Raw genomic sequence first — 765 nt, 5'->3', positions numbered from 1 at the left:
TCTAAAGCTTTCAGTTTTCAATAATATTTAGTTAATAATGTAAATTCAAAGCCCCACTTTCCCTCTAACTAAGCTTCCATAATTCCTTTTCGTTTGGAATCATTTTGGCTTTGATATGTTGAATGACCTTCTAGGCCTTAGATGTAGCTGAGGCATGCCCACTAATGCCTATGATAGTTCCATGTTTATTTCACCTCCTTTGCACTTCAAGGCACCTTCCAAAGGCCAAAGAATGCAGTTGTGATCAACACATCTGGGGATGGCTCTCACATTTCAATCGGAGATTTTTCTATTTATTAATATTTTCTGGCAAATGGCCATNACAATGGGTGTTTTGTTTTTTTCTTTCTTTCTTTTTTAAATTTACACAAAGCCTCCATATAAACTACAGGTAGTTTTGTACTTCCTTATATGCAACCTGCCCCAGGTACTGGCTTTACACTTACTACCCCCCCCTCCTTGCCCCACCTTTTGCAGCACCATAAATAATGTGTCTTTTCTAGATGGGAGTTCAACTGAGTTTGGAGGCCTTCATGTTACAAAAATTTTTCAGTAATGAAAATATGCCACCTGTATACAGGCTAAAGATGCCTACAAGTCTCCATTCCTATCTTGGCTTCTACCATTTAATCTGTATGTGACTTTGAACAAGTAACGATATTTCTGGATCTCAGTCTCTTTATCTGTAAAATGGGACTAAAATAGGTATTTGAGAGGCTCAAATGAGACAATGTACATACCTTGCATGTAATGTGCCTGCCAGGT

Source organism: Crocuta crocuta, unplaced genomic scaffold (genome assembly GCF_008692635.1).
Source record: "Crocuta crocuta isolate KB4526 unplaced genomic scaffold, BGI_CrCroc_1.0 scaffold1012, whole genome shotgun sequence".
Taxonomy (NCBI): domain Eukaryota; kingdom Metazoa; phylum Chordata; class Mammalia; order Carnivora; family Hyaenidae; genus Crocuta; species Crocuta crocuta.
Note: the sequence above shows the minus strand (reverse complement) of the source record.